The sequence below is a fragment of the Ambystoma mexicanum genome, chromosome 11, assembly GCF_040938575.1.
Source record: "Ambystoma mexicanum isolate Mex_15411 chromosome 11, UKY_AmexF1_1, whole genome shotgun sequence".
Taxonomy (NCBI): domain Eukaryota; kingdom Metazoa; phylum Chordata; class Amphibia; order Caudata; family Ambystomatidae; genus Ambystoma; species Ambystoma mexicanum.
The window spans coordinates 67,342,388-67,357,623 of NC_090934.1; positions in this window are offsets into that span (position 1 = coordinate 67,342,388).

Genomic DNA, 15,236 nt, shown 5'->3' on the forward strand with positions numbered 1-15,236 from the left:
TGGGACTCAGGAGGTAACCCTCCTGCAGCAGAGACTGGACCAGTACTCCAGGACCAATCAGGGGGCACAGAGAGAGAATGAGGCTCTCTGCCAGCACAATGATAGGCTCCAGCAACAGGTAGCGATGCAGGAGAGACTGATAGAGTCTAGTAAGGCCTTAACTGAGGAACTGAAAGCGCAGGCTCTTGCATTGCAACAGGGAACAGGGGCGTATAAAGATGAGGTTCGCTGGGAAAGAGAAACTCCGGAGCATAACCTCAGGAGCCCTAGTACCAGAGGCCTTCATCTCTCCCAGTCCCTGGACTCTGCCACCCCCATGTCCCCTCGCGCACATGAGCCCAGGGCCACGGGGATGGCAGATTACTATCCAGCTAGAAGTATGGGGCTCATAGGCCAGTACCTCCCAGGAATGGAAGGGCGGGCATCCAGGTATGGACACCCAAGCACAGTGCAATTTAGTAGGGAACCCCAGGAGAGTAGGCCCATTAAGGGCATCCTGAAAACCTCTGCCCAGTTAGGTCAGTGGGGGGGTACCCATCAAATCCTGGCAGCAAGGAGGGATCTGAAGACTCCTCTGAGCATTACAGGACACAGGAGACCAGGTCCCCACATTCTGCCAGCCATTCCCAGGCTCGCAGAATCCGGGAAAACCTGGAAGATCAGACTGGCACCTCTGGGAGCAGTGCTTCTGAGTCAGAGGATCAATGGACCAGGGTTACCCGAACCAAAAAGGCCAATAAGGCAAAAAGGGCCTTGCTTAAGGACCCATTGAAACAAATAAAGGCAATAAGGAGTGTCATCACGCCTTAACATAAGAACGCCAAGTATTCTGTTTGTGAACACTTGGAGCTCTTTGAGCAAATGATGGAGACTTTCAATTTGAAGGACAGCAGTAGCTGCATCCAGTACGTCAAATGGACCTTCTCACCAGAATACTCCAGTTTCTTTGCAGGGCTGGAGGATCAAAACCATTCAAGGTGGTCCACATACAGGGTGGCCATCTTGAAACATTTTTCTGTGCACAGAAATCCTCAAGAGGCTCGCAAAGCAGCCTACAATTTGCATTGTGGGGAGGATCAGGCCCCACAAGAGTTTGTGCAAGAATTAAAGCATGCTTTTGCGCAGACCACCAGAAGGGTGCGCACGGATAGCAGAGAATTTATCAATACGTTTTTCCATGCCTTACCCAAATACATAATGACCCAGCTCATGAGAGATTTTCATGAGAAAAGATCTTTAGACTGGGTCATTGAACAGGCTACCCGGATCTATGAGGTGCAGAAGCCCATCGAAAATAAAAATAATGCGCAGAAAAACCCCAAAACCAACAGGGGTGCTGCTGCTGCCAAGGTGGCGGAGGTGAAGGTTGCCTCCGTTTTAGATTTGGAGATGGGGGGCCTAAAAACCTGCCTGCACCAAATAATTCACAGCCCAGAAGGCCCTCGGGCCAGTCACAGACATAGAGTCGAGGAGGTAGTCCCACAAATGTGGTCCCCCGCTCCCCTGACTATGTAAGTCCCCGCTACAAGGGAAACCAACCCATCCAGGGTTATGTGTGGACTCCTCCAGCCCAAGGGGGGGTATTCAGCCAAGCACCTGACCCAGGGAACTTCCCTCCTAACGTCCCCCGGGAGGGCAGAAATTCACCAAATCCTGGGCAGAACTTTTTCCCCAGGTATCCACCCAATTTCCAGCCCCAAAATCATCCATCCTTCTTTCCCCAATTCCCTGAGCCCAGATAACCTAATCCGGGAGAGGGGAGGCCAAGGGTGGAGGGGTACCCAAATATTCCCAATCTGGGATATTACCAGAGAAGGGATAGCTACCCTTCCCGGGATCAGCCCAGGGGAGAAAATAGAGCCCCGTATCAGCCTGAGCGGGTTTCACAACTTGAGCGCCAGGTCCAAAATATGGCACGAGATCTGGGTCACATACTGAGGGCTCAACAGAACGCTCAGATGAACATGCCACCGCAGAATGCCCCAAACTCTGGACCTGGTGCTCCAGAACAATGACGGGGGCAGCACCCCGATAACCCACCGGTTCCCAGGCAGGAGGCACAAGGGGAAGGGGGGTATAAAGCCTTGGAGGAAGCTTCCTTCCCAACTTGTAAACAGCCCCTGGAAAACCAGGAACCGGAAACAAAATCTCCTGCCCCTGAAAGCCTGCCTCCCAAGGAGCAGAGGGGGGGTAGGGGAAACAAAGGACCGAAACAGACCCACTTTGTGGAGGAGGTACAGGTCTTCCAATTCGAGGGAGAGGGATCCTCAGAAGATCCTGGGAAAAGGATCTTCTCCTTCAGAGATGGGGGAACTCCTCCCAAGGAAAAATGGGTCCCAAGGGATGCCAATTCAGACTGGGGAGATGTGGAGACTGAGCTACCGCCGTCCATCATCTCATCCCAGAACCGACAATACCAAAATCCCATGGGTCAAACCCATCCTGGTGACTGCCTCCTAAAAGGCAAGGGCGGCCCAGAACCGGAACCAGGGGAACCTAAAACCGAATCAACAGACTGGGTAGATGTGGGGATTGAGCTGTCGCCGCCCATCATTCTATCCCAGAACCAACAATACCAAAATCCTGTGGGTCAAACCCATCCTGAGGACTGCCTCCAAAAAGGGGGGGGGGTGGCCCAGAACCCGAAACCATTTCCAGTTGCCAACTTTTTCTTTCAGATTCACAAGGCTCTCCACAGAATTCTTCCCACATCTCTTCTCTAGCAATGTCCAAAACCAGAAAGTTAGCCCACCGATTGTCCAAAAATGTACATTATCTGTGCCCCCTTGAGGAGAAGGAGGGAAGATATTATGCCCCGGAACAAGTACAGGGGCAGGGTACAATTTCAGCACTGGTGGACACTGGATCCCAAGCTACCCTTCTGTCCAAAAGGGCCTTTGATGAACTAAATGCAGGAAGGGGGCAGAATTACCGTATTCCTCTCACCTCTCTTCCTGGACAACTGCAGAACTTTGACGGGAAGGAAATTCCTTTCGAGGGGACTGCAGATTTGGACATCAAAATTGGGCGACACAAGGTGAAACACCCGGTCATAGTAGTGACTCCAGAGGGCACCCCTTGTTTACTAGGGAATTACCTCCTGAGAAGGTTGTCACCCCTAATAGATTGCATAAACAAGGTCCTCTGGACTCAGACTAGCAGACCAATAAAATTAAAACAGAGTGTCAACCATGTTAGTTTAAATGGCACTTGCCACATGGTTGAACAAAAATCTGACCAAGTAGAATTTCACTTCCAGATCAACCAAATTCCAGACGTGACAGTAATAGCAGTAGGACAACAGACTGGTGATGGGGGGTCCTCTCTATTTCTAAAAATCAACCTTCCTTCCAGTTTAAGGTGGTATTCCACACTGGAAGGAAACACCCTGAAATTCTTTACTAATCCACAATCAGAAACTCCCACTCCGATAGTCCAGAAAGATGTGAAATCAGCTCAGAGCCTGGCTGATATTCAGCAAATTGGAGAGCAGTTGTTCATCCCTGTTCAGTTAAATGATGGGAAGGACTCTGTTCTCGCCCGAGTGTGTGTGAACAACGGTAAGAGCTTCATCAGCGAAGCCATGTTTCGCCAACTCCCAAAAGATCCAGCCATTCCCACATTCAAACTGATAGACAAATGGGAAATGGACCTGGAAGCACCCAATTCAAAACATCTCCTGCCAAGCAGGTGTATGCTCAAAATCTCCATTGGCAACAAGAGCATAGTCCATAATTGTTGGGTCGTGCGAGACGTCACTGCCACCTTTTACTTAGGCAGTGACATTCTCAATCGCTTTGCCATTGGTTTGGACCTAATAAACTTCAAAGCTTGGTCCCGATTAGCGGATAATCCCATGGGCTTTGATGATCCAGAAAAAGCATTTAGGTCAGCTCAATTGCTACCTTATGCAGTTGAAATTCAGATTAAAGAGGAAGTCACCATCCCAGAAAGGACCCAACAATTCTCCCTGGAAGTGAAAGTTAAAAGAGGACAAAAATTGAAAATCCCTGATGCTTATATTCATCTAAATGCTTCTCTCCAACAGCAAGGGTTGGGGGTAAACCCAACTCCATTAGTCAACCTAGAACATGACACCATTCCAATAGAGATGGATAACAGCGACTTAAAGAGTATTACTCTAGCCGCAGGCACCATTATTGGAATGGCTGTTGATGACCGACATTTCTCCATTGATTTAGGAAATGAACTGTTAGGACAAATCTCCAAGGACTGTTTTGACAGTGACAGTGATGACAATACAACACCAGACAGGATTTTCACCCGGCATGGGGGGAACTTCCTGGTGTACACTTCTTGCCCTTATGGTAAGGAAGATGTGACTTGTGACTTCAGGAGGGATGAGGTGATTGTCCATGTCCATGAGGGCTGCCTTTCCCACCTGAAGCCTCCAGTCCAAATCAGCACTCTGACCAGGGACTTCTCCACCCAGCTGGAGGAGGCCGCTGAGATAGCAAAACCAGAAGTCTTTCCAGGCGTCAGGCAGATGGTGGAAGAGAGAGTCAACGTAGCTGATGCCTGCGTGACTCTGGAACAGAAGCAAAAGTTGAAACAAGTTTTCTTGGATTTCCAAGATCTCTTTGCGGTAGACTCATATGACTGTGGTCGCACCGACATCCACACCACAACAATTCCCACGGACCCTGGAATGACTCCAGTGTTTGTGAAGCAATATCGTTTGCCTCTCGCATCCATGGAGTCCCTTACTGAAATAATTAAGAACCTTGAGTCCCGGGTAATAATCCGTCCAGTACACAGCACCTTCAATAATCCGGTGCTGGGAATATTGAAGCCAAACGGCCTGTGGAGACTCTGGGCCGACCTTAGGGAGCTCAACAAATGGGTCCATACATCCCGATGGCCTCTGCCCTATATTGACCAAGGGCTGGCCAAGATTCAGGGGTCACAGGTATTCACAGCAATAGACCTGACCAATGGATACTGGACCGTGCCTGTCAGTAGGGAGGACCAATACAAACTGGCTTTTACCTTTGGGAGCCAGCAGTACACATGGACCTGGACTCCCTTCGGATACCTCAACTCCGGCAATGAATTCAACATTTTCCTACATAAGGCCATGCCCGACCTGGGTGCGAAGGGTAACCTGGTTTATGTAGATGATGTCCTCATCAAAAGTTCATCTGTGGAGAAACACATAGCGGAGATCCGTTATGTTCTGACACAGTTGAGGGCCGCCGGAGCAAAACTTTCCTTTCAGAAAGCACAGTGGTGTAGAACCCATGTTAGTTTCTTGGGGCATGAGATTACTCCTCAGGATCTCTGTCCCCAAGAAAAGAAAGTGGAAGAACTTCAGAAATTGAAAGACCCCACAACTCTGCGGGAACTATGGAGCCTCCTTGGACTGACTAATTACAGCAGAAAGTTCATTGAAGGCTACGCAGAGATCACCAGACACCTGATTCATTTTTGAAGGGGGGGTCAAGGGGGAATGGGGTCCAGAACAATCCGAGGCAGTGAGACAACTCAAAAGAAGCCTCTCACAAGCGCCTTGCCTAGCTTACCCTGTCAGAAACAAGGAGTTCTTCCTGGAGACAGGGTTCTCTAATACGTGCTTGATGGCAGTACTATACCAAAAGCATGACAAGGTCAATAAAGTGATCTCCTATTCGAGCAAAACTTTATCCTCTGTGGAGGAAAAATTCAACGATTGTGAGAAGTCACTCCTGGCAATGGTGTGGGCATTGAAGAATTACCGCCCGATTATCCAGGGGGAACACATCATAGTGGAGACTCCACACCAGCCTCTGCAATATCTCCAAAGTGACAGAATCCGGGCCGGAAATTTGAGTAATTCCCGAATATCTTCCTGGATTCTGTCAATGCAAGGCTTTCCTCTAGAGGTCAGATATGGCCAAAACAAGAAGAGTCCCCTCGCGCAAGGTCTGGCTGACTTGCATGATTGTGCCAGAGAAAACTGTCTCGAGGACGAAAGTCTAAAAATCATACCTCAATTCCCCACACAAAGTCTTTGAAGAGGACAAGTGTGAGAGAATGCCCACTGTCTATGTGGATGGATGCTCTTACCATGTTGACAACCACGGGGGGAGAAAGAACTGGTGGCCGGCGTAGGGAATGCATGGGTGAATGAGTCCCCAGAACCCTCCGCTGGATACAAAATTGGTCCCCGAAGTAGTCAGGTGGCAGAATTGATGGCTGTGCATCAGGCCATCCTCACCCCTGTCCAACATCAACTCCACGAACTGGTCATAATCACAGACTCGGATTATGTACGGAACGGGTTCGTGGAGCACCTGGTTAACTGGAAAACCAGCGGCATGTTTTGTTGCTAATAACAAACCCCTGAAACATGGGAAGTTAATCCAAAATATTGATGATCTGGTCACATCGAATGGGATGACCATCTACTGGAAAAAGATCAAGGGTCATTCCAAAGTAGAGGGACCAGATAAAACTGGAAATTACTTAGCTGATCAGCTGGCCAAAACCGGGGCCATCCAAGGGGATCTAATAGAAATAGAGTCCCTGTTGGGGGAAATCCAGGTCACTGCCATCACTAGGTCCCAGACAAATGCTCACAATGATCTTTCAACTGCACAATAGAGTAAGGAGACCCCTGATGCTGATTTGATTACAGCTCAGAAGGGGGATCCAATAATTGGTAAGTTTTACCAACACATTGAGGACCCTGAGAACTTTCCCCTGACGGATACCGATTACATTGGGAAAGAGGACCTAAGTGCATTGATGAAATGTCCAAAAAGGTTCTGAATCCAAGACGGTTTGTTGGTAAGGAAATCCCAAGCTGGCCATGATCAGTGGGTGGTCCCTACCTCATTCCGAAACCTGATGTTAACTCACGCACATGATGCGGCCACCGCCGGTCATAGGGGGTTTCACACAACACTGGAAATCTTAAGAGAGGTTGCATACTGGCCACACATGGGGCAGGACCTCAACCAATACTTGAAGGGGTGTCTTGTGTGTGCACAATTTCAGCCATCATCCCTCACAGACCGTGCGCCTCTCCAAAAGAGGGGATGACAGTGCCATGGTCAGATTTGCAAATCGACTTTGTAGGCCCTGTAATTCGCTCGTCTAGAGGAAACAAGTACATGTTGACCGTTACATGCTTGTTTACCAAGTGGGTGGAATGTCTCCCGGCCCCAAACTGCAAGGCAGAAACAGCAGCTGCCCTGATGATTAACCACATCTTTTCCCGTTTGGTCTACCTCAAAGGATTGAGTCAGACAGAGGTAGCCACTTCACCAGTGAAGTAATGACAAAGATGTGGGAGATACTGGGGGTTAAAAGGAAGCTACATATTGCTTACAGACCAGCTTCTTCTGGAGCAGTGGAGAGATACAACCGAACAATTGTGAGCATATTAAAAAAGTTTGTGGCAGATTCTGGGCCAAGTTGGGATATCTGATTACCTCTGGTCCTAATGGCCATCAGATCTACCCCTTCATCTGCAACCAAAATGTCACCATTTGAGTTGATGACGGGGCGCAAGATGGTGCTTCCCCAGCATTTGCTCTACAGGACCCAAGAGCAGACACTGATAAATGCCTCCACAACTCATGAGTATGTGGAGAATTTAAGGAAACACCTTCAACATGCTTTTGCCTATGCTCAGCGGAATCTAGAAAGATCAGCTGAGAGTATGAAAACGCACTATGATTTGAAAACCACCAGGAAGGAATATGATGTGGGAGTCCGGGTCTATCTATACAATTTCCAAAGGAACCAGGCCAAACAGCGAAAATTCTTGCCTACATGGAAGGGACCGTTTGAAATTAAAGACAAGATCTCCCCTGTTGCCTATAAGAGCTGCATCCCCAAAGGCAGTTTGGAAGAGGGGGAAGATAAGTGGGTCCATATAAATCAGCTAAAGTGTTGCCATCCCAGGCACACTCTGCAACAACTGGAGGAGTCCTCTGCAATACCAGAGGGGACCGCTCCAGAGTAATTCAATTCCAACCCTAAAATATCCCACATATAGTCTCTAAGATATTATGATTTGGAAAAAAAAAATTCTTATAATTGTATCTTGTTTTTTGTTAAAATAAGAACGCAAATGTTTTGACTATAAAATGTATATGTCGCCCCACTATATCAATAGTGGGGGAGAAATGTCTATGAATAGTTATTGCCGCTTTCCTTTGTCGTCCTAGGAAAAAGAAAACATGGAGACTGACCACGGAAGGCGACCTGTGGACCGGGAGCGAAGATCCGAGGGGCCTGGGGTACCGCCCAATCCTCCCATCAGGACCAGCAAGGAGAACTGATTGATCGACTGGAGGGAGGAAAAGATGCTGAACTGTGCCATCTATGGAATTGGAAGAAGAGGAGGCGAACATCCCAGATCTTGTGAGTTCCATCAGTGAAAGGACAGAATGGCCATCGCAAGAGTGGGGGCTTGTGGGATGTTTTTACCCATGCATCCAAGCCCTACCATAAAACTGTGCAGTACTGGCATGGAAAACATCATGATGGCAAGAACTCCCCAGAGAGTGCACAGGGAAAACATGAAGAATAGGCTGCCACCCATTTTTGCCTATGTTGTGAGCACAGGAGGGCACTGCCTAAAACCACCATTGGGCTACACACACAGTAGCCTGAAACCATTGGGAATGGCAATGCTGATTGCCAAAAAGCAACTCAGAACTGTGGGGAATTCATTTTCTTAATCCCAAAAATGGTTGCAATACCGGTACTCACCACTATCAGAAAGCCGGCGTCTTAAAACCACCAGACTTTTGTGTAAAACTGAACAGAGGAACCAAAACCAGACCAAGGAAAGACTTGCTAAGAGGTGGATACAATGTAAAACTATATTCTGAAATGACTTGAAGGAAGTAATTATTTAATGTATAGGTAAAAAGTGTAAGTTTGATTTAAAGTGGGAACTAAAGTGACAATTAGCTGAATTCTGCCTGACAACTACCCCCGACAGGAGAAACCTGCTCAGCCACTCTTCCCAGGCCTAGCTGCATCCTGCTTCCCCACCAAAAGGAGTTGACACCTCTCTGATTAGATTAGGGGAGGGGCAACTGCAGGAAACTGAACAATGGACTCAGGCAAATGTTATATTGGGGGGGGGCGTAAAGTGGCTTCCTCTTGGGAGAAGTGGGAGGAGAAGTGCCTGTGAGAGCCAGCTGAGCTTGGGGGAAGTGGATAAACCAGTTCTTCCACCATGTGATGTGGGAAGCCACCCCCTTTTTGACCAGGGCATAAGTAAAAAAAAAGATGGATAATTCATAGTACGGACTTGTCAGAATCATATAAGTAATATCATTGTTCTTGTGATTTTTCTGTGCACGTTTTAAGAGGCGTTAGGACCCTGTGGTGTATTCTGGGGGGTTGCTAGCGGAAAATAGGGTCTCACTCCAAATGTCTGCATGTTAAAAATCTGACACTTCATCAATTAATGTCCATACTCCTTGCGCACATGTGTGTAATTTTTGGTAAATGTCCGATATTGGTAAACCAGTCAAAAAGTGCAAAATGTTGTCATTTTTGAATGCAAGCCGCCAGGAAGATCAGAGGCGGACACGCATGGACCATAAGGAATATATAATGTGTACATGTAATTTCAACAAATTGTGTATCTGGGAAATATATATTTGAATCAAATATAGATTTGTGGGCAAATTGACCAGGGGAGGATCCTCTGGCCCATAAACAGACCTCATCATGATGACAATCCATGTCCTTCCCCCAATCATGGGAGAGGGGAGAATTGGGCCAATGACAAGTAGAGAGGGGCAGGCTCAGTTATGCCACGCACACACCCACTTCCAAAACACATAAAAAGAGACTGCTGGGACAGGTAGAGACATTCAATTCCATTTTCTGCGGGACGCTCTGCCGGGAGACTCCAGACTTCACATCCATCAATCTCCAAAGACCAGAACATTACTTCAGAACTTAAAGCAAGGGCCCAAACCCACAAACTGAGAACTCTTCTCAGCAGGCCTCAGCATCCTTAAAATCATTTGCAAACTATTTCACAGGGCGAGAATTCTTTTGCCAAGAACTTTTGCCAGTACCCAGAAAGCAGTGTTACATCCAGAATCCACTTGATCCGGACCGGAAAGCAGAGCAGTATCCAGAACCAGAGGCCGCTGTATCCCGAGGGGCTAGACCAGCAGAGCAGAGCTGACCCGGATCGCTGTGAGCAGAACCGGTGACTGATTGACCCGCCGAGCAGACAGAACCGCCGCCGGACGTGTTGACCAGATCCGTGACGAGGCCTAGTTCAAATTTATATTGTGAGTACCTAGCAGAACTGTGGAGAACCAATCTCTTAGTTAAAATTATCTAATTCAAGCTATCTTAACCTAAGTAGAACTGCCTCCTAGAAATCATGTCATCTGTCATTTTTAAAGCTGCACAACTGTCACCTGTCAATTCTGTCAATTCTGCAGCTGCAAGCTGTCACCTGTCATTTGGAGTTTTACTTTAAATCCGAAAATCTACCTTTATTAAATCGTCCGTATCTCTGGAACCGTCTAGGAACGAAATTTAAAGCTGTGATTCTAGGCTTTCCAACGAACCTAGAACCGACTTCCTACTCCCTATACTTTTTCCGCAATCGCGATTTACGCACTCGCGAAATTTACCGCGATTTGTGATTTTGGCTCAATTTCTCCACTTGTCAAAATAGCAGCTCCATTCTTTCCTTTGTTAAAATCCGTTTGCAACCTGGTAATAACTCATAGAGCATTGCTAAAGTGAGCCTGAACTAATACCAACAAGCATCTCTCACTCACCCTAAATCTCTAGAGGGAATTAAAATCAGTTAGCACATTTTCCCATCCATTGCCATCACATTTAAAAGCATTTTGGGCCTGTGTTTCAAACTTCTACCTGTTTCCTCTAAGCTTGCTGGGGGGGAACTGAGTTCCGTATTGTATTTGATTGTATTCCTGAAGACTGTGTGTGTTACTTCCATCTCCTTGCATTGCATATAGGTGGGGGGGGGGGGTGAATTGCCACCAGGGGAAAAGTGAACATATTATCTCTTGTGAAACCATATCAGTTTATTTTCTGTACTGCATTTATTCCACCTTGCATTTCCTTGAAACCATAAAGCATTTCAGCTACCTCATCCTCTATACTACTCCTAAGTAATCAAGTGGACCACTATAACATTACCCATTGTGGATCCACATCATATGTCTCAGTGTACTATCAGATATTAATTTATTATAAAAGTGTGATATATATCTATTGTTTAATTTTTCAAATAAACCTTTTAATTTGCAAAACAAACCTACTTCTTGGCTCAGTGGGGTCAGGGGGATTCTAAGAGGGGGGTGTTATACAAGGGTTGTCATCCAGAGTACTGAACTGGACATAAAAATACATCAATAAGGGTTTTCCTCAGCATCCCAGACTAGGCATTGGCTGTAGTGTTGATTGAATATCGCTTACAGAGCCCATTCACTTCTATTGCACCTCCATTCTGCCCACTATTTCCTGTTGGTAGGGGGGCTCTGGGATGTCCCTCAGTGCTGATCTCTTTGGGCACTGGTGTTCATGCTGTTGGCATGAAACCTGCAAGATTGCCTCCCTGGTCCTCAGTCCTGTGAGGTTGCCTTGCCAGGGCATAACACGCTGTACAAGCAGCAAGGTGTGCCATTGCCTCAAGGCCAACGTCAAAGCACAGGAACATAGCATAACGGAAGGGTGCCAGTCTGTCACTGCATAGAGAAAGGCAGCCTCTTGACTGTTTTTGCCACACTGTGTGTCCTACATCCACCTCTGTCTTTCACACAGTCAACAGACTCAGCCTGCTTAGGTAACCCAAGTCAGATTTCCTCTGTGTAGATGACTCTGTATCATTTCCTCTGTGTAGATAGTTTTGTATCGTATCCTCTGTATAGATGGCTCTGTATCAAGTCCTCTGTATAGATGGCTCTGTATAATTTCCTCTGTATAGATGGCTCTGTATCAAGTCCTCTGTATAGATGGCTCTCTATCATTTCCTCTGTGTAGATGGCTCTGTATCAAGTCCTCTGTATAGATGGCTCTGTATCATTTCCTCTGTATAGATGACTCTGTATCAAGTCCTCTGTATAGATGGCTCTGTATCATTTCCTCTGTATAGATGACTCTGTATCAAGTCCTCTGTATAGATGGCTCTGTATAATTTCCTCTTTATAGATGGCTCTGTATCAAGTCCTCTGTGTAGATGGTGCTGTATCATTTGCTCTGTATAGATGGCTCTGTATCAAGTCCTCTGTATAGATGGCTCTGTATCATTTCCTCTGTATAGATGGCTCAGTATCATTTCATCAGTAGAGATGAGTTTGTATATTGTCTTCTGTATAGATGGCTCTGTATCATTTCCTCTGTATAGATGGCTCTGTATCAAGTCCTCTGTATAGATGGTTCAGTATTATTGCATCTGTATTGATGGCTCGGGATCATTTCCTCTGTATAGATGGGTCTGCATCATGTCCTCTGTATAGATGGCTCAGTATCATTTCATCTGTATAGATGGCTCAGTATCATGTCCTCTATATAGATGGCTCGGTATCATTTCATCTGTATAGATGGGTCTGCATCATGTCCTCTATATAGATGGCTCAGTATCATTTCCTCTGTATAGATGGATCAGTATCAATTCCTCTGTATAGATGGTTTGGTATCATTGCATCTGTAGTGATGGCTCGGGATCATTTCCTCTGTATAGATGGGTCTGCATCATGTCCTCTGTATAGATGGCTCCGTATCATTTCCTCTGTATAGATGGCTCCGTGTCATTTCCTCTGTATAGATGGCTCTGTATCATGTCCTCTGTATAGATGGCTCGGTATAATTTCATCTGTATAGATGGGTCTCCAACATGTCCTCTGTATAGATGGATCCGTATCATTTCCTGTGTATGGATGGCTCGGTATCATTTCATCTGTATAGATGGGTCTCCATCATGTCCTCTGTATAGATGGCTCCGTATCATTTCCTCTGTATAGATGGCTCTGTATCATTTCCTCTGTATAAATGGCTCTGTATCATTTCCTCTGTATAGATGGCTCGGTAAAATTTCATCTGTAGAGATGGGTCTGCATCATGTCCTCTGTATAGATGGATCCGTATCATTTCCTGTGTATGGATGGCTCTGTATCATTTCCTTTGTATAGATGGCTCTGTATCATGTCCTCTGTTTAGATGGCTCCGTATCATTTCCTCTGTATAGATGGGTCTGCATCATGTCCTCTGTATAGATGGCTCCGTATCATTTCCTCTGTATAGATGGCTCCGTATCATTTCCTCTGTATAGATGGCTCTGTATCATTTCCTGTGTATGGATGGCTCGGTATCATTTCATCTGTATAGATGGGTCTCCATCATGTCCTCTGTATAGATGGCTCCGTATCATTTCCTCTGTATAGATGGCTCTGTATCATTTCCTCTGTATAAATGGCTCTGTATCATTTCCTCTGTATAGATGGCTCGGTAAAATTTCATCTGTAGAGATGGGTCTGCATCATGTCCTCTGTATAGATGGATCCGTATCATTTCCTGTGTATGGATGGCTCTGTATCATTTCCTTTGTATAGATGGCTCTGTATCATGTCCTCTGTTTAGATGGCTCCGTATCATTTCCTCTGTATAGATGGGTCTGCATCATGTCCTCTGTATAGATGGCTCCGTATCATTTCCTCTGTATAGATGGCTCCGTATCATTTCCTCTGTATAGATGGCTCTGTATCATTTCCTGTGTATGGATGGCTCCGTATCATTTCCTGTGTATAGATGGCTCTGTATCATGGCTAATACTGAAGGTTTTCTAGTCACTTCGTTCAGAAGTGGAACACTATGTTTTTTGCCAAAATAAAATATTTCTTTCACATTAACGTGTTCAACAGTGCAACACTACACGCGATGTCAAATATGTCTACGGCATTTGCTAGATGTCACAGAGAAGCGGGCATGTGTTGAATGTTTCTTTGACCTGTGTGGCAAATTTGCATGTAATTTGAATGATGCATCATGTTATTCAGAGTGCATGTGTTTTGCAAGTAAAGCAAAGCCCTCAACTGTTGACAGTTGCCCTTCGTGTTTGTAGACTAATTTAGAATAGCATGTTCCCCAATTAGTGCTGTGACCCACAGAACACAACTGAGCTTCAGTAAAATGCTGGTCCATATATCACGTAGTCAATGGCATAGCAATCCGCTCTGAGCCTGCCCACCCTACAATGCGTGCCTAGCATCATGTCTCTAAACTAATCATCTCTGCTGGCAATCGACCAGTTGCCTCGGTTCTAAATATTATTCATATTCAACGGAATGTAATGGTCTTTTATTTTCGTGCCTTTTCAGACTACAGTCTACCGAAGGCCCATTCACCCCACAGTGCGTGGTGGCCATGTCAATTGCAGGGGGTGCTATACAAATATCAAGTTATACAGCATACCATTAAGGAGTGCATTGAAGAAGTGCTGACTTCAATCACAGAAATAATTACCACTTAATTTTCTGGAGAACAAGTTACAGCAATGTTTAAGCCTCAATCAACCCTCTTATCTCTAATTAAACATCCCTTGATGAAACCATGGCTATGAGTAAGTGTATGTGAAAATCATTAAAAAGCGCAGCAACTCTCCAACTTCAGACTTTCCTAGAAACGTATGGCTTACTTATTGGTAGTCGATCTTACTTTAGGCAACATAGAATTACAGAAACAACTCTCATACACGTTAAGGGTGATCTGCTAAAGCTCTTGAAAAACAAGGGGGATCCTCCGCTCACGCTGTTGGTCTAGTTGGATGCATGCATGCCATGGTGTAAACCAGGCTAAATGAGGTCATGCGGGTGTTGTGCACAGATACAAGTAGGATCAAATCAGTACTCTATAATAGATCCCCAATGGTTAGGATTGGTGGCAATTCGTCTTTTATGGAAACCATGAAATGTGGTGTCCCCCAGGGATCCAGAGAGTCACCTTTATTATGTAATACTTGCATTAAATCACTGCATACCATTCTTGCTACTGAAGCATTTCCCTAATACAATTATTCTGATTATACAGATCATTAAAACCAGCAGGAACACAGATAAAAAACAAACTATTTAAAAGAGTGCCAAATGTTGATGCATCAAAAACTAGTCACGATTAACCCAGTCTAAGATAGGATTTCCATTGAGGGCCACTAATCACATGAAAAAATAAACAGAGTGTACAAACAGAAGTTGCCATTTAAGGTTTGATCAGTGCCA